Consider the following 19,020-nt stretch of genomic DNA (forward strand, 5'->3'; position numbering starts at 1 on the left):
TTGATGTATTTGTTCTTGCAGTATAAAGTACACACACACACACACACACACACACATATCCTTCTTTATAGACCTTTATTCTACCATTCAATATTTACACTGAATTTGTTGGGTTCTCTTCTAAAAAAATCCAGCTGCAATTTTGATTGGGATTGTATTAAAATTATGTTAATTTTAGGAATAATTGTCATCTTTATTATATCGTCCTATTCATCAACATAGTAAGCCTTTTCACGTATTCTGACCTACTTTAATACCTTTTAAATAGAGTTTAAACATTTTCTCTAGAAAATCTTATGTATCCTTTGTTAATCGCTAAATTCTATATGGTTTACTGTGAAAGTTATATAAATGTTTATTATATTTTTAATTGGTTATTTTTGGTATAGAGAAACATTGTTCATTTTCCTAATTTTCTCTTATAACCAATAAACTTGCTGAACTGTCTTATTAATTCTAATAACTTATGTCTTGTTTACATTCTTTTCTATGTAGATGATCATATAATCTCAAATAATGACACTTTTATCTCTTTTCTCCCTGTGATTACACTTTGTTTTTCATTTCTTATAGTAGTATCTGGCACCTCAGTACCATGCTACTGAATGATGCTACTGGGTTTCTTTATCATATTCTGGACCTTAATGGTAACGTGTATGTAATTTCTCAACAAGAGAATGGTTTTTAACATATTGATGACATTCCCTTCTATAACTAGTTTTCTAAGGGTTCTTTTGAAATTATAAAAGAACTTTATAAAATGCTGTTTCTCCAAAAATATGTAACTTTTCACTTTTAGTCGATTAATGTAATAAATCAAATATTTTTGCATGCCTGGAATAAAATCTACTTGATATTGACGTGTTTTTACTTTTTAAAATAGTAAAATTTATTGTACATACAAAATTTCTTGTACAGGACTTCCCAGGTGGTGCAGTGGTTGGGAATCTGCCTGCCAATGCAGGAGACACGGGTTTGAGCCCTGGTCCGGGAGGATCCCACATGCCGCGGAGCAACTAAGCCTGTGTGCCACAGCTACTGACCTGCACGCCACAACTACTGAAGCCTGAGCTGTGCCTAGAGCCCGTGCTCCACAACAAGAGAAGCCACCACAATGAGAAGCCCATGCACCACAACGAAGAGTAGCCACTGCTTGCCACAACTAGAGAAAGCCCACACACAGCAACGAAGACCCAACACAGCCAAAAATAAATAAGTAAATAAATAAATTTATTAAAAAAATTTGTACATATATGTAGATTTTTTAAGGAAAAAACACGCATGACTCATTATTCAGATTGTGAAATAGAATATTGCTAGTACCTCAGAAATTCCTGTAAGTTCTTCTCTGTTCATATCTCTTTCATCCTCACTTCCTTATTTTTATATTTATCATTATTCTTTTGCTTTTCTTTATAGAAAGTCAATATCCCTTGGTTAGATTGGATAGTCTAATATGTATATTTCAAATATATGCTGTTGCATAGCATAGGCTCTGTCTTTCCAGCCTGTGGCATCTATTTTCTCACCATCCACTATGGCTAAGCCCCTGCTCCATATTTTTAGATTTTTACCAGTCAGCACCCCATTTAAAGGTACTCATTTCAGAATTAGTTAGGGTGAGCAAATTGCTGTAAAAAATAGTTCCCAAATATATAACCACCTAAATTAAATAGAAGTTTCTTTCTTATTCACATAATATTACTGGAATGTTATATTACTGGTCAGGTGAACAATTCAATAGGGTAGCCAGAGACTCAACTTCTACCATGGTAGCCCTAAGGTTGTCTCCTCTCTAGATAACTGTATGTGGAAAAGGTAGGAATGCCATGTGGGAAGTTTTTACTGGTCAGGCCTGGAAAGGTGACATCATCTCTTCCTATTTCATTAATTATATTGTAGTCATGCAACCATACCTAATATTTTAAAGTGGGGTGGGGTGGGGCAGCTGAAAAATGTAGTCTCTGGCTGCATAGATACTTCCCAGTGACAACTCTGTACTAGGAAAGCACAGGTTTTGGTGACATATCTATCACAGTTCATATATATATATAAAACATTCTGTGTGTGTGTGTGTGTGTATATATATATCTTAAAAATTTTTTGTCTGGTTTTGGACAAAATGTCCAAATTTACCATATTATTTACCATATTTAGTATTTTGCATTCTGTTCTTTTCACTTGTGAGATTCATCTCTATTGATGCATGTAGCTGTAGTTATTTTTTTTTTTTTTTTTTTTTTTTTGCGTTATGCGGGCCTCTCACTGTTGTGGCCTCTCTCGTTGCGGAGCACAGGCTCCGGATGCACAGGCTTAGCAGCCATGGCTCACGGGCCCAGCCGCTCCGCGGCATGTGGGATCTTCCCGGACCGGGGCACGAACCCATGTCCCCTGCATCGGCAGGCAGACTCTCAACCACTGCGCCACCAGGGAAGCCCTGTAGTTATTTTAATTGTGTAGTATTTCATTGTAAAGTATACTTCAGTTTATTTATGCATTTATTCTTAATGGATATCTGGGTTGTTTTCAGTTTTGAGCTATTACTGACAATGAGCATTCTTTTAGATGTCTTTTACACCTGTAAGAGTTTCCTTAGGATATGTACCTAGAAATGGAATTGCATGTTCCACTTTTCTAGGAGATGCTAACCTATTTTCCACAGTGGTTGTAACAGTTTATATCTCATGCCTCCAGCAACGTATGAAAGTTCCTCTTGCTCTACATTCTTGCCAATGCCAAGTATTGCAAGACTTTCAAAATTTTGCCAATATAATGGGCATCTCATTGTTCTTTTTTTTTTTTTTGCAGTACACGGGCCTCTCACTGTTGTGGCCTCTCCCGTTGTGGAGAACAAGCTCCGGACGCGCAGGCTCAGCGGCCATGGCTCACGGTCTGCGGCATGTGGGATCTTCCCGGACCGGGGCATGAACCCGTGTCCCCTGCATCGGCAGGCGGACTCTCAACCACTGCGCCGCCAGGGAAGCCCCTCATTGATCTTTTAATTTGATTTCCCAGGTTACTTGTGTGGTTTAGTGTCTTTTCATATATTTATTTGCCATTTGGGTTTCTTTGTCTGTGAAGTGCCTATTCAGTTCTCCTTTCCATTTTCTTTTTTGGGTGTTTGTCTTTTGATATTGATTTATGAACATTATTTATTTTTAAAAATTTGTATTTATTTATCTATTTTTGGCTGCATTGGGTCTTTGTTGCTGCGCGCAGGCTTTCTCTAGTTGTGGTGAGTGGGGGCTACTCTTTGTTGCAGCGCGCAGGCTTCTCATTGCAGTGGCTTCTCTTGTTGCAGAACACAGGCTCTAGGCACACAGGCTTCAGTAGTTGTGGCATGCGGGCTTCAGTAGTTGTGGCTCGCAGGCTCTAGGACTCAGGCTCAGTAGTGTGGCACGTGGGTTTAGGTGCTCTGCGGCATGTGGGATCTTCCCAGACCGGGGAATGAACCTGTGTCCCTTGCATTGGCAGGCAGATTCCTATCCACTGTGCCACTAGGGAAGGCCAAACGTTAATTTTTGAATACCACATTTTTGTCAGTTTTCTGTATTGCAAATATATTGTACATTTTGTGGTTTGCCTTTTCAGTTTCTTAATAGTATCTTTTGATGAATAAGAATTCTTAATTTCAGTGTCATCAAAGTACTCAATCTTTTATAGTTTACTGCTTTGTGTCTTTCTTAAGAACTCATTAGTTAGCCACAGCAATCAGACAAGAAAAGGAAATGAAAGGAATATAAATTGGAAAGGAAGAAGTAAAACGTCACTGTTTGCAGGTGACATGATACCGTACATGGAAAATCCTAAAGACATTGCCTAAACAACTACTAGAATGCATCAATGAGTAAGTTGCAGTTTACAAAATTAGTATACAGAAATCTGTTGCATTTCTATACACTAACAATGAACTATCAAAAAGAGAAATTAGGAAAACAATCCCATTCACAACCACATCAAAAAACAATAAAATAAACAATAAAATATCTGAGAATAAGTCTAAACAAGGAGGTAAGAGACCTGTACTCAGAAAACTGTAAGACAATGTTGAAAGAAATTGATGACACAATCAAATGGAAAGATATACTGTGCTCATAGATTTGAAGAATAATTATTGTTGAAATGAACTTACTACCCAAGGCAATCTATAGATTCAATACAATCCCTATCAAAATAGCAATGGCATTTTTCGTAGAACTAGAAGTAACAATTCTAAAATTTGTATGGAAACACAAAAGATCCCAAATAGCCAAAACATTCTTGAGAAAGAACAAAGCTGGTGGTATCACTCTCTACAAAGCTACAGTAATCAAAACAGTATGATACTGGCACAAAAAACAGACATGTAGATCAATGAAACAGAATAGAGAACCCAGGAATGTTCCCAAATTTGTATGTCTATTCAAGTCCTGTGCCCATTTTAAAATTCAGTTATTATTATTATTTGCTATTTGCTGTATAGTATGGTAGCTTTATATTTAACTTAAAAAAAATCTAACAATCTGTTTTCCAAAGTGGCTGTAATATTTTATGTGCATGCCAGCACTGTATGAGGGCTCTAACTTCTCCCTATCTTCATCTACACTTGTTATTGTCTGATGTTTTATTATATCCATTCTAGTGGGTGTGAAGTGGTATTTCATTGTGGTTTTAATTTACATTTACTTAATCACTAATGACATTGAGCACCTTTTCCTGTGCTAATTAGCTATTTGTATGTCTTCCTATAAAAGTCTTTGCAAATCTTTTGCCATTTTTTGATTGGGTTGTTTGTCTTATTTATTATTGAATTGTAAGAGTTCTTTATGTATTATGGGTACAAGTCCTCTGTATGATTTGCAAACATTTTTCTCCATCTATGGTTTGTCTTTTCATTCTCTTAATACTGTCTTTTGAAGCATAAACTCAAAAAGTTTCCATTTTAATGAAGCCCAATTTATCAATTTTTTCTTTTATGCCTTGTGCTTTTGGTGTCATATCTAGGAACTCTTTGCCTAACCCAAAGTCATGAAGATTTTCTCCTCTAATTTTTTTTAGCAAATTTATAGTTTTAGTTCCTATATTTAGGTCTATGTTCCATTTAAAGTTAATTTCTTTGTGAAGAGAGGATCTAAGTTTTCGTTTGTTTTGGCTTTTTTTTTTTCTTTCCATACAGACATCCAATTGTCCTGGCACCACATACCATGTTTTTAAAAAGACTATCTTTTCCTTACTGAAGTGAATTGTCTTGGCACATTTGCTGAAAATCAACCATAAATGTAAGGGTTAATTTCTGGACTCTCAATTCTATTCCATTGATCTATATGCTTAGCTCATTGCCAATACCACACCATCTTTTTAAAAAATTTTTTATTGGAGTATAGTTGATTTACAATGTTGAATACCACACCATATTGATTCCTATAGCATTGTAGTAAGTTTTGAAATCTTGGAGTGTTAAGTTCTTCAACTTTGTACTTCTTTTTCATAATTCTTTTTGGCTATTCTATAGAACTTTTACATTTATACATACATTTTTGGATCACCTTGTCAATTTCCACAAAAAAAGCCTAAAAGCATTTGTCAAAAACTGTGAAAAGTCTGAGATTTCACTCTATTGCAAGCTAACAAGTTACAGAAAAAGTGTACAGACTCCTACTTTAATCTAATATTCCAAGGTCTTTTTGTCCCAATTTCAATCTTCCTATTCATTTTTTTTTTTTTTTTTTGCGGTATGCGGGCCTCTCACTGTTGTGGCCTCTCCCGTTGCAGAGCACAGGCTCTGGACGCGCAGGCTCCGGACGCGCAGGCCCAGCGGCCATGGCTCACGGGCCTAGCCGCTCCGCGGCGTGTGGGATCTTCCCGGACCGGGGCATGAACCCGTGTCCCCTGCATCGGCAGGCGGACTCTCCACCACTGCGCCACCAGGAAAGCCCTTCCTATTCATTTTTTAAAACATTTATTCATTTGGCTCTGCTGGGTCTTAGTTGTGGCATGCAGGATCTTTGTTGAGGCAGGTGGGATCTTTAGTTGCAGCATGTGGGATCTTTTAGTTGCGGCATGTGGGATCTAGTTCCCTGACCAGGGATGGAACCCGGGCCCCCTGCATTGAGAGCATGGAGTCTTAACCACTGGACCACAAGGGAAGTCCCGTAGTCATTCTTTTTAATTGCTTATTGTTGCCCTTACAAAATACTGAGTTTAGCTATTTAAATACATACCTTTGTTGATCTTTCCATAGGGATGCCCATTCCTACTATAGCTTCAAGCCAGACTCCTATCTATTCTTTAAGACCTCCAGATCAAACATCCTTCCTCTCCTCTCCTGTTTCTGCACCTTCTTCATATCTTCAGTTGGTAGTAATCTTTCCTATTTCTGACCTCCCATAGCACATTATCTCTATCTCTGTATGACCCAACTTCTTTTCCTTTTGTTGTTTAATTACACATCTTATTTTTTTCAGTAGAACCTGTATATTAATAATGTCTGTATCTCCCCTAGTATTCTTACACAGGGACTTGATCAATACACATATTTGCTGAATAGGGATACAGTTTTTTGTGTGTGTATGATTTTCCTGTTCCTGACATTAGGTGAATGTGCTCAAACCATAGTACAAAGAAATCCCAGGCTTTAAAGTTAAATAGGATTCTGGGTATGTGGCTTATCATTTAATTCTTTGAACAAGTATTCAACCAGAGGTCTATCTTATCCTCTGCTTTGAAACAATCTTGTGTTAACATGCTATGAAGTACAATAATATAGACAACCAAAAGAACTTGTTCATTCATTGTTTCTCCATGAAACTTCTCTTTATTTCTGTTCTGACCTCTTTGATACGTGGATTGATATTGTGGAAGGAAGACTTGCATTAAGGATCTGTACCTTAGCTCATTCAGTGAGCTAGCATTTACAAATTATTGTGCAAAGCAGGCTGTGATCAGTGGCATTACCTACTAGATGTATAGGTGCTACCATGCTCCCAAATATTTGAAAGATTAATTTTTTTAAGTGAATGACAGTGATAGCTTTATTAGATTCTTTCTCTTTCTTTCTTTCTTTCTTTCTTTCTTTCTTTCTTTCTTTCTTTCTTTCTTTCTTTCTTTCTTTCTTTCTTTCTTTCTTCCCTTCCTTCTTCCTTTCTTTCTTTCAAGAATAACAGAATAGGGCTTCCCTGGTGGCGCAGTGGTTAAGAACCTGCTGCCAACACAGGGGACATGGGTTCGAGGCCTGGTCCAGGAAGATCCCACATGCCACGGAGCAACTAAGCCCATGCGCCACAACTACTGAGCCTGCGCTCTAGAGCCCATGAGCCACAACTAGTGAGCCCACGTGCCACAACTACTGAAGCCCACGTGCCTAGAGCCCATGCTCTGCAACAAGAGAAACCACCACAATGAGAAGCCCGCACACTGCAACCAAGAGCAGCCCCCGCTAGACGCAACTAGAGAAAGCTTGTACAGCAATGAAGACCCAATGCAACCAAAAAAAAATTAAAAAAAAAAAAAAAGAATAACAGAATAAAATGAACTATAGGCCCCTCAAAGCAAGTTTAAATGATTTGACCAGATTCCAGCATGGAATAAAGTTTCCATACTTCATCTGAAATCTTGCACTAATTCTTCCAATGTTTCCTGGAAAATTCCTAGAACTTGGAATAGAATGTGTGACTTATGCTAAGCAGAGCAACTGACTAGCTCACAACAGAGTTTGAACTACTTTTTCTAAAATTTTTAATTTTTTAAAAAATTGAGGAATTGACATACATTATATTATTTTCAGGTGTACAACATAATGATTCAGTATTTGTTTATGACCTTTTTTTTTCTATTGGTACAGTGAGCCAAATGTCCCTATAGTATACATATACATAATAATATGAAAATAATATGTCTAAAGGGAGATTGGCAGAAATCCTATAGTAGAATATCAGGGTCTCTCTTTAGGAAATGATAGGTTCTATTTTGATATAGGGAAATAATTCCTATTTGACAGACCTCACTAAAACTTGGACTATACAACTACTTCTCTTGATCTTATCTTATAGAAGAAAGCTATGATAATAAATAAGTCCAATGAAGTTTTTGTTATTTTGTTGCCTGAGGGTTTTCCTGAAGTTTCTCCATAAGATACACCTGTATTACAAAACTATTAGATTCTTCTTCTGTCTTAGAAATCTTCAAAGATTTCCACTTTAGCAGAATGTGGCAATGATAATAACTTGGGATACTACGACAATAATCTGTTTCCCTTAGGTCTCTCATAGGTAGTGTCCTTAGGTGAGGACGAGGATGTTCACTATCCTCTATTGTGCAGCTCAACTGTTCATCTCCTTAGCATAAACACTGGTTTGAAAAACATTTTGGTTAGCACATGTAGAAGCCAGGGAGTTTTCCCTTCCCAACTCAACAGTGAGTAAAAGCTTTTCAGGACTTCCCTGGTGGTGCAGTGGTTGAGAATCCGCCTGCCGGTGCAGGGGACGCGCGGGCTCGAGCCCTGGTCGGGGAGGATCCCGCATGCCGCTGAGCCCTTGCGCCACAACTACTGAGCCTGCGCTCTAGAGCCCATTTAAAAAGAAAGAAAGAAAAAAAAAGCCTTTCAGTAAAGTTCTTTCTGGCAAAATCTGTTTTCATAGCAAATTACTCAAACCAGGTCCTCTTCCTTTACGCTTCCTCTGCTTGCAGCGCTCCTACCACTCTTCTCAAAACTGGGGAACTCTTACTCATCCTTCAAGACTCAGCTCAAATGTCACTCCCTGGTGGAAGCTTCCTCAACATGGCAGACCGAGCCGGTTCCTCCCTCTCAGCTCACAGCTCGGCCTTTACCACTGTGTAACAGGATTATCTGTTTTCGGGTGGGTCTCGCCCCCAGGGTGTGAGCTTCGAGGTTGGGGACTGTGTCTTTCATTTTTCTGTTTGTGTAGTCCAGCATGTGACACACAGTAGGCTCAGTAAAGTTGAGTGACCGAAACTCTATTACCGGCACCTTCTGCCACAAGAAGCAATAATATCCCATCCAGGTTACTGTCGACGTTCCACAGGAGCCCAACTGCAAGAGCTCCAGATGGCACACCGGTTCCCGCCAACCCAGCGTTTAAAAACAAACAGCTGCGGACGCCAGGCAATAGAAGGTGGCCCTCACTAGGACCGCCTTTCCTCAACCCAGGCGGGTTAATACCCGCCAGCTGAGCCGCCAAAGGCGAGTTTGGAGTTCGCTCAGTTGAGGGAAACGCTTTCCTTGAGTAAACTCAGCGTCCTTGAGGTATTCTCCAACTCTGGGCTGGAGACGCTGTCCGCTTTTTTCTAACGGTGACAGGAAATCAAGGAAAAACGTGGGATTCAAAGATTTGGGGGGTAACTCTGCTCGCAGCCACTCAGATTCGAAGCTTGCGGTTGATCCCGACCTGACGTCTGTGAGGACCCGCGCCTTACACTCTGCGTCGCCTGCCCCCAGGCTCAACGCCCACCCCATGCAGCCACTCCCTCAACCGCCCGCCCTCTTCGCGCCCCGCCCAACTCCTGAGCGGCGAGCCACCATTCTCGCGAGAACTCAGCTAATCTCGCCTTTTTGAACCGCGGGATCTCGCGAGAAGCAGCTTAGGAGCCGGCCTGTAACCTGCTGGGGCGGCTCTTCTAGTCGCAGCTGCCGCAGCGTCCGCCGCCTCAGACACCTCCAGACGGATTCAGTTGTGGGGGAAGCGGAGGTGTCGCTGGCCCCGGCCTGTGCCTGGACACTCAAGGGGGACTACAGGTTCGAGGGTGACTGGACTCAGCTGGAGAACTCGGTGGGGGCGGCGTTGGAGGCTGGGCTTTGGTGGGGACGGAGGGCGAGTTTGGGCTTGAGAGCCGGACTCCTCTGGTGGTGGTCTGGACGTCCCGGACCCTGCTAGGGGACCGTGGGTGAGGTTCTGGGCTCTGGCCGCTGGCGCCCAGTTCGGAGAGGCAGGGAAGGGAGTTGGGTTTCGGGGGTGCTGTTTTTGGGTTGGGAGTCCTGAGGCCTTTCCCCGGAGATGAAGGCGGTACCCTTAACCCTCCTTAACAGGGCAGAGGAACAGTTGTGCGCCGCCCCTTTTCTGTCATCCTGGGTTAACGCCGCGAGGTCCTGAGGAGGGTGCATCACAGTAGGAGCTAAGGTGGCCCGAGTCTCGCTTTGGGTGAAGAGTGAGACCCCAATAAGGTGTTAAGTGGTTTTATGCTGTAATGGTATCACGTGCGGTAACGCTTTGTTTTCCCCAAACTTGCACAGAAAAGCTGCTTATTTTTTTCTTTTTCAGATTCAAGTCTCCTAACACCCTTTATCCTCGGGAATGGGGTGCAGGGAGGTGAGACATCACTTAGTGATTTGTTAGTGTGGGCGCAATGTGACCATCACTGGGCTTCACAGATTTCGTACTAATCTTTCTCCTCAGTATTTTGAGTTCATGATAAGTCACTAGTCCTGACATGCTAAAGATAGAGCATCACTCGCTTGTCGCTTTATGCACTTAGCATATAAAATTTACTTAAATGTTTTTTAATCTTTAAGAGTCTTCATGCTTTTTATTTAAATTAACAATATCAGAGAAAAATCACAGTATATTGATTTTCTTTGGACAACTGGGTACACCCCCCCCTACAATTTGATCAAGACTTTAGAGAGGGAGTTACAGATAAATTTTGAATGAAATAGATTGTAGAAATTGGTATATGAGATATAATAAGGAGTGCAACTATACCAGCCAAAAAAGTTTCTGTACTGGAGAGCCCGTCCAGGACTGAAGCCCAAGCCTTGAAAATGAGGACTCTAGTTGTCATTAGAATACAAAGCGGAAAGCAGTAGAAAATACTTGGGGGAGGATTTGATGGTGGATAAAGACTGTTAAAAAAGTGTGTGAGGAGAATTATTTTTGAAGGTGTAAATGTGTTTCATAAATTTCCTAACATTTCTCAGAGTTTATGACCTAACTGCTATTACACATAAAAAAGTGGGAAGGAAGGTTCTGAAGCATGGAGTATGGCAAGGAACCATGGAGTCAGGAAAGCTTTCAGTGTCTTGACAATGTTTTTGGGATTTCACCTTTTTTTTTCTCCCAAAAAAACTTTCAGATGGGCTTTTTACATTCTGTATGTCACCCTTCCACCAATCTGAATTTTTTTCTTTCTCAACCTTTCTTCTAAGCCTTGTGAAAATTTTTTATTATTAACCATGGAGTTACAAACCAGTATGTCCTGCTTTATGGCTTTTTACATTAGGTGGCTTAGTGAAGTGTTGAAGTGATCTGGAAAATATTATGCACCTTTCAGAGGAATAGGTTATGAATAGCAAACTCACATGCCTCCAGATACTACACATAAGAAAATAAAAATGAGTGAAATACACTAAAGAGTTTATGCCTCATCTAAGAGGGATATCCAGTTCTCACGTTCACCTGATCAGTGCCATAATGAATATGGGCCCAGTGTTCAGCCTTCTCAAGAGAACACAGGAAATCTAAATTTTTGCTTGCGGGTCTCCTGACTTTTAAAAATATTGACAGCTACTCGAAACAGTTAAAAATAACTTCGTGTGGCCCAAGCAAACCCAAACCTGTCAGTAGTTGTATCCTGCTCTCCAGGTTTGGACCTGTGTTATGAGTAAGAATTAATAAATTTTACAACTGGAAAAAAAAGATTTAAAGTAAGTATGCCAATTAGTTTGGAATTTCAGACCTAGGAGTAATTGGGGGAAAATGTCAACTCTTAATTGAAAACAGGTGAGTTTAATAGGCAAGTTTAATAGCCTTTAAATGGTAGGGCAGATTGAACTGATACTTAGTAATATTTTAACTGGAAATAACTGAAGAAAAACCCTCTCAGTATATATGGTTTAATAACTGAGGGTTCTGAGCAAAGCAAAGGTATCTTGTAAGGGAATTGATTTATTGAGAAGCCCTTTATTGTATTTGCGATTAATATGTAAAATAAATCTAGAAGACCCTCTACTGACTCATCTATGGTTTTGAATGTTTACTGTTTGCTGTACCATCACACTTTGTCTTCCCAGTAATTGACTTTTATTGGAAGCAATATTGATTCCTTGGATTTTATTCCGTGGCTGATGGTGCAGGGGGGAGGGGCATCGTGAGGGGAAGAAATGGGAAGGGGAAAGTGTGAGGTGAAGCAAGCACTCATGTGCTTCTCTTTTACATTGTGCATTACAAGATTGATTTGAGTTAGCTAGTTTTTCTTGTTAAGAAGAATAGGTACTTTGATTGATTAAACACAGTGCCTTATACATAGGAGAGCTTAATGATATTTGTGGAATTGAGCCCAGTGGATTAAACCACATTTATCCATTAGTGGGAAGTACTTTAATCACATAATCTGATTCATTCTTAGTTGGGCTGCGGGGAATGGGAGTTTAGAGGTCAGTCCTAGGAAAGAAGTGAATCTTAGGCTTATAGAGGGCAAGGTGAAGTCTTCCATGGGAGTAAGGGTGAGAAAGGAGGCTAGGTGAACGAGAGAGTTTGAAAAAGCAAGACAGAAATGGTCAAGTACCACTTAGTCTACCGTGCAGTTTTACAAAGAGCTCTGCTTTTTACAACTAAATTTATCATAACTTATGCAAAGACTACATAGAATATTGTTTTTTTTAATAGATCTTCATTGGAGTATAATTGCTTCACAATACTGTGTTAGTTTCTGTTGTACAGCAAAGCGAATCAGCCACATGCATACACATGTCCCCATATCCCCTCCCTCTTGAGCCTTCCTCCCATCCTCCCTATCCCACCCCTAGGTCATGGCAAAGCACCGAGCCGATCTCCCTGTGCTATGCTGCTGCTTCCCACCAGCCAGCTATTTTACATTCGGTAGTGTATATATGTCGTTGCTACTCTCACTTCGCCTCAGCTTCCCCCTCCCACCCCATGTCCTCAAGTCCATCCTCTATGATCCTCTATGTCTACCTCTTTATTCCTACCCTGCAACTAGGTTCATCAGTACCTTTTTTTTTTCTAGATTCCATATATATGCGTTAGCATACGGTATTTGTTTTTCTCTTTCTGACTTCACTCTGTATGGCAGACTCTAGGTGTGTCCACCTCACTACAAATAACTCAGTTTTGTTCCTTTTTATGGATGAGTGACATTCCATTGTATATATGCGCCACATCTTTATCCATTCATCTGTTCACCCACCTCCTAGAGTAACGAAATAGAGTATTGGTTTTTAATCAGGACTACTTTGGGAGTTTGCAGACTTAGTTTTCTTTCTTTTAGCCCAGTCTTCTTAGGTCAAGTTAGTCTAATACCTCTTCACCCAATCCTTGCCTCTCTCTGGTGTGGGAAGTGAAATAGGAGAAGATGTGTATTCTGTGAGATGTTCCTCTTTGAGAGTTTAAAAAACATCCTGAAGAATCTGTTATGTATTTTTGGAGATTATGTTTGTTGAAGGAAGAACCATCATTTTCCTCGCCCCATGTTTCTACATGACTTGTAAAGTAAGGAAGTTCTCTTGGAAGTAGCTTTCCCCCTTCTTTCAACTCCTTGGGTGAGATGCCCTCTCAAGGAAGGATTAGGTGAGGACTGGAGAAGGAATTGAGTATGCTTTTGCTCAGTGACAATCTGGTTCTGTTTTTAGAGCTCTCAATTCTTAGGACATAACATTCTCTACTCCCCTGTAGGGTGGATTTATCTGAGCAGCCTGGACCCTATGAGGGAGAAGAAAATAAACATACAGTTCTAAGTTTAATTTACAATTGAAGTTAATAGGTAGCTGTTTTGGCCACTGATTTCAGCTATAATTTTACCTTTGTCTGACTCCTTTGTTTCTTTGTTGGTTATAAACCCACAGTAAGGGAGAAGGATGCTCATTAATGGAAGAAGAACTATTTTGAAATCTTGTCTCCTCTTGGATAGAATGTTTATTAGGGTTTAAGCTAATGTTGCATTTCCCTACTATGGCTTGCTCTGGTTTGCTTTGGCATCTTGAAACTGAGAACTGCCTTGTTAAGCAGGTAGCAATCTAGAGCTCAGAGGTGGAAGGTAAGCAATCAGAATTCAAAGAGATCCTCTTTGGGAGAGGATTAAGAGGTTGGTAAATGTTCGATGTAAGCAGTGAGAATACAATGAGCTAAAATACTTGAAATAGTAGAAACTTGACATTAAAGAGGAAAGATTTTATGTGGAATATGTGACCTTATGTCACAGAAAATTTCTGAAGATTTGTAAGATGCTAAAAGGTATCTATGCCAATAAAAGCATCTTTTTAAATCCTAATTAATAGTTTAATTATATTTTTCTGTTTAAAAATGTAAGGTATCTGATTACATGGTACTTATTTTTATCTTTGTAGTTGAAATGAATGGTCTGTTAGTACTTTTGGTCATGAACTGAAATTAACATTTGTTATTTGGTTGAGGGTGAGTCTGTCATAGTGAAGTACTAATTGAAGTACTTGATTAGAAACTATGAATAACACTTTTCTAAGGTCATTTAACATTGTAATCATACTTTTCTTTTCATTGTAATCATACTTGGAATACCTTATTTGGGATCACTTAGATCTGTGTTTAAAGCCGACTGTTAGCTTTATGACATAAGTTACTTAACTACTCTGAGCTGTTGTTGGGTCACATGAAAAATGGAGGTAGAACACAATTGTCAGGAGTTTAAGAATGAAATTAAATAAAATATACACAAGGGCTATGTAAATAGTAAAGTGAATATAACTTGTTAGCACTTTGTACTGTGTTTATGCTCAGAAAATAGCATACTGTCTGGTGATCTTAAGACACATCAGGGGAATTTACATTTACATCTAGCTGTCTCATTTGTAGGGAACAAATTCAAATGGCTATTTGCAGCCTTGACAATATGACTCTTCCACTGGAAATTACAAAAGTTTTTTTTTCTTTTTCTTTATTCTAGTCCACAATGAACAGGAGGAACCTCTTTCTTTTCATGTTGGCATTGACTATCCATTGACACATCTGGTATTCTAAGTAATCTTTTAAAAATTGAAATATAGTTGATGTACAATATTATGTTAATTTCAGGTATACTACATAGTGATTTGACATTTGCATATATTGTGAAATGACAATAAGTCCATTAACTATCTGTCCTGATAAAACTTACTGTATAATAGTACTGACCTATCCTTATGCTGTATATTACGTCTCTGTGGCTTGTTTCGTAACTGGAGGATTGTACCTCTTAATCCCCTTCACCTATTTCAACCCCCCACCTGTCTCCCCTCTGGATACCACCTGTTTGTTCTCTGTATCTGTGAGTCTGTTTTCATTTTGTTTTGTTTTTTAGATTCCACATATAAGTGAGATCATATGGTATTTGACTTATTTCATTATAGTATAATACCCTCTAGATCCATCCATGTTGTTGCAAATGGCAAGGCTTCTTTTTTTTAATGGCTGAAAAATATTCCGCTGTATTTATATACCACATCTTCTTTATCCATTCGTCTATTGATGGGAACTTAGGTTGCTTCCATACCTTGGCTCTTGTAAATAATGCTTCATTGAACATAGGGTGCACATATTTTTTCAAATTGGTGTTTTTGTCTTCTTCAGGTAAATACCCAGAAGTTAAATTGCTGGATCATATGGCAGTTCTATTTTTAATTTTTTGAGAAACCTCTATACTGTTTTTCCTTCTGGCTGTACCAGTTTACATTTCCACCAACAATGCACGAGGGTTCCCTTTTCTCCATCCTTGCCGATACTTGTTATTTATTGTTTTGTTGATGATAGCCATTCTGACAGGTGTGAGGTGGTATCTCATTGTGGTTTTAATATGATTAGTGATCTTTTCATGTGTCTGTTGGCCAGCTGTATGTCTTCTTTGGGAAGATGTCTAGGTCCTCTGCCTATTTTTTAATTGGGTAGTTTGTTTTTTTGATGTTGAGTTGTATGAATTCTTTATATATTTTGAATATTAACCCATTGTTGGATATGTTGTTTGCAAATATCTTCTCCCATTCAGTAGGCAGCCTTTTCAGTTTGTTGATAGCTTCCTTTGCTGTACAAAAGCTTTTTAGTTTGATGTAATCATATTTGTTTATTTTTCTTTAGTTTCTCTTGCCTGAGGAGACAGATCCAAGAAAATATTGCTAAGACTTATGTCAGAGAGCTTACTGCCTATGTTTTCTTATAGGAGTTTTATAGTTTCAGGTCTTACATTTAAGTCTTTATTCCATTTTGAGTTTGTTTCGGTATATGCTATGAAAAATTAGTACATTTTGATTGTCTGTATGTAGCTGTCCTGTTCTCCCAACACCATTTATTGAAGAGGCTGTCTTTTACTCATTGTATATTCTTGCCTCATTTGTTGTAGATTAATTGACCATATAAGTGTGAGTCCATTTCTGGGTCCTGTATTCTGTTTGTTGATCTGTGTGTCTGCTTTGATTTGTAGTGTAGTTTGAAATCAGGGTGCATGATATTCCAGCTTTGTTCTTCTTTCTCAAGATTGTTGGCTATTTGGGATCTTTTGTTTCCATACAAATTTTAGAATTTCTAGTTCTGTGAAAAATACCATTGGTATTTTGATTTAGACTGCCTTGGGTTATATGGTCATTTTAACAATATTAATTTTTCTATGAGCATGGTAAATCTTTCCGTTCGTTTGCGTTATCTTCAGTTTTCTTCAATGTCTTATAGTTTTCTGGGTCCAGGTCTCTTATCTCCTTAGATGTATTCTTAGTTATTTTATTCTATTTGATGCAGTTGTTAATGAGATTGTTTTCTTAATATCTTTTTCTGATAGTTTATTGTTAGTGTATAGAAATGCACAGATTTCTGTATACTGATTTTGTATCTTGCAACTTTACTGAATTTATTAGTTTAGCGGTTTTTAGTAATGTGTTTAGGATTTTCTATACTTAAAACATGTCACCTGTAAACTGGGACAGTTTTATTTCTTCCTTTCTAATTTGGATTCCTTTTAATTCTTTTTCTTGTCTAGTTGCTATGGCTAGGATTGCCAACACTATGTTGAATAAAAGTGCGAGAGTGGGCATCCTTGTCTTGTTCCTGATTTTAGATGAAGTGCTTTCAGCTTTTCACTGTTGAGTATGGTGTTGGCTGTGGTTTTGTAATATATGGCCTTTAATATGTTGAGGTATGTTCCTTCTATACCCACTTTGTTGAGAGTTGTTATCATAAATGGATTTGAAATTTGTCACAGGCTTTTTCTGCATCTGTTGAGATGATAATATGATTTTTATTCTTCAGCTTGTTACTGTGGTGTATCACTTTGATTTGCGTTTATTGAAAAATCCTTGTATCCCTGGGATAAATCCCACTTGATCATGGTATATGATTCTTTTTTATGTATTGTTGAATTCAGTTTGCTCATGTTTCGTTGAGAATTTTTGCATCTGTGTTCATCAGAGATACTGGCATGTAATTTACTTTGTGGTATCTTTGCATGGTTTTGGTATCAGGGTGATAATGGCCTTGTATAATGAGTTAAGAAGCATTCCTCCCTCTTCAATTTTTTTGTAATAGTTTAGGAAGGATGAGTGTTAACTCTTCTTTAAATGTTTTGTAGAATCCACCTGTAAAGCTGTCTGCCTGGACTTTTGTTTGTTGGGAGTTTTTGTTTTTTTTAATTGATGCAATTTCATTACTGGTAATTGGTCTGTTCATATTTTTTTATTTCTTCCTGATTCATTTTTGGGAGATTTTTATGTTTCTAGGAATTTATCCATTTCTTCTAGATTGTCCATTTTATTGGCATATATTTGTTCTTAGTAATCTCTTACGATCCTTAGTGTTTCTGTGGTGTCATTTCTGATTTTATTTCTTTCATTTCTGATTTTATTTATTTGGGCCCTCTCTTTCTTGATGAGTCTGGTTAAAAGTTTATCAGTTTTGTTTATCTTTTCAAAGAACTCGTAATTTCATTGGTGTTTACTTTTTTAAAATTTTTAATTTTTTTAGTCTCTATTTCATTTACTTCTGCTCTGATATTTATGATTTCTTTCCGTCTCCTAATTTCGGGTTTGTTTGTTCTGCTTTTTCTAGTTCCTTTAGGTGTAAGTTTAGGTTGTTTATTTGAGAGCTTTCTTGTTTCCTGAGGTAGGCTTGTATCACTACAAGCTTCTTTCATAGAACTGCTTTCGATGTGTCCCAGAGATGTGGATTGTTGTATTTCCATTTTCATTTGTTTCCAGGTATTTTTTGATTTCCTCTCTGATTTCCTCAGTAAACCATTGGTTGTTTAGTAGCATGATTTTTTAGCCTTCCCATGTTTGTGTCTTTTGTAGTCTTTTTCTTGTAGTTTGTTTCTAGTCTCATACTGTTTCCAGAAAAGATACTTAATATAATTTCAGTATTCTTAAATTTATTGAGGCTTGTTCTGTGGCCTAGCTTCTGATATGTCCATTTGTGCCAAAAAGAATGTGTATTCTGCTGGTTTTGGATGAAATGTTCTATACATATCTATTAAATCCATCTGGTCTAATGTGTTATTTAAGGCCAATGTTTCCTTATTGATTTTCTGTCTGGATGATCTGTCCATTGATGTAAGTGAGGTGTGAAAGTTTGCTACTGTTATTGTATTAGTGTCAGTTTCTCTGTTTTTGTTTATTAATATTTCTTTGATGTATTTAGGTGCTCCTATGTTGGGTGCATATATATTTACAATTGTTATATCCTCTTGTTGGCTTGACCTGTTTATCATTATATAATGTCCTTCTTTTACTCTTGTTACAGTCTTTGTTTTAAAGTCTATTTTGTCTGATACAAGTATTGATACTCCAGCTTTCTTTTCCTTGCCACTTGCATGGAATACCTTTTTCCATCCCCTCAATATCAGTCTGCATATAACTTTAAATCTGAAGTGAGTCTCTTGTAGGAAGCATATATATGGTTTTTTCTTTTTTTTAATCTGTTCAGCCACTGTCTTTTGAATGGAGCGTTTAGTCCATTTACGTTAATTACTGATAGGTATATACTTTTTCCATTTTAATTCTTTGCTGGTTGCTTTTGTAGTTCTTTGTAGTTCTTCTCTTCTTTTGCTTTCTTCCCTTGTGATTTTTTTTTTTTTTTTTGCGTT

The 19,020-nt window shown here is 38.2% G+C and overlaps 1 protein-coding gene across 4 annotated transcripts in view; it reads left to right on the plus strand.

The window, feature by feature from the left end:
* The first annotated feature begins 9,563 nt into the window (after positions 1–9,563).
* BTBD10 (BTB domain containing 10) overlaps positions 9,564–19,020 on the plus strand; it is a 71,854-nt gene continuing 62,397 nt past the window's right edge. Inside the window, exons 1-2 of one of the 4 annotated variants that reach the window (XM_030831466.2) lie at positions 9,564–9,730; positions 10,254–10,301. The gene's annotated coding sequence lies outside the window, so the exon portion shown is untranslated. Of the gene's footprint in view, positions 9,765–10,253; positions 10,302–19,020 lie in introns of all 4 variants that reach the window. The other 3 variants (XM_030831457.2, XM_030831461.2, XM_030831462.3) reach the window with 3 other exon arrangements.

This window comes from Globicephala melas, chromosome 8 (genome assembly GCF_963455315.2).
Source record: "Globicephala melas chromosome 8, mGloMel1.2, whole genome shotgun sequence".
Classification (NCBI taxonomy): Eukaryota; Metazoa; Chordata; class Mammalia; order Artiodactyla; family Delphinidae; genus Globicephala; species Globicephala melas.